Source organism: Etheostoma spectabile, chromosome 23, assembly GCF_008692095.1.
Source record: "Etheostoma spectabile isolate EspeVRDwgs_2016 chromosome 23, UIUC_Espe_1.0, whole genome shotgun sequence".
Taxonomy (NCBI): Eukaryota; Metazoa; Chordata; class Actinopteri; order Perciformes; family Percidae; genus Etheostoma; species Etheostoma spectabile.
Window position 1 is genome coordinate 2737379 of NC_045755.1, and position 899 is coordinate 2738277.

Here is an 899-nt window from a genome sequence, read left to right on the forward strand (position 1 = left end):
ATGCAACAATGCATCTGTAACTTATTGTAAATGAATGATTTTCTGTCTCAGCTACACATTCATCATACCTCCCGGTAACGCTAGGTAATCAGTAATCTACAGGACTGTAAAGAAAAGACCTTTACGATGTGTTTTACAAAGGTGTTAAAAACACTACCACTTTTGTCCAAAGTGGCTGCTAGGATCAACACAAAAAAATGACACACAGCCACTTTAATTAATATATTCACTCCAGGACTTTTACTTGTAAGAGAGTATTTTTACAGTGTGGTATTAGTACTTTTAACGAAATAAAGGATCTGTATACTTCCACCACTGTTTAACACCAGGCTATGCTTAGTCTTTGTGCTGTGATTTGTAGTCTTAGATTGTTGGCGGTGTTTGGGGTAGGTTTAAGATAAAATGGAATCAAATTAGTTTCAATGACATTGTAGTAATATTTTTGAAGAGTATTTACATAGCATCAACATCAGAGTCAGAACTTTCCAAGCTAAAGTCAAGTTCATCTGAACTCTCTGTAGTGCAAAAACTTAAACATTGTCATTTGCTGGGTTAGACAGGACATGCAGGTAGACTTTTCTTGCATGCCTTTGCAGCTCTTTCATTTGCCTCAGCCTTCTGCTGATGAGGCAAGTGAAACCCTTCTTCGCCTTCAAACTGCCATGACCCAATTAAAACTTCCTTTTTTGTGCTGAAATCAACAGCGCCTGTAACACATATGTATGTAGATGAGAATGACCACTGCACAAAGAATGTAGTTTCAAAGATAATTTCTCTCCCTCACATGCAGTTGTGTGGTGCCTGCAGAAAACTGGAAATGTGATAATGCTTTTTCCGCCTGCAGACACACTGATTCCAGCGTCAAACACAATTTTGGAGAGGTTAATGTCTTTTAATGA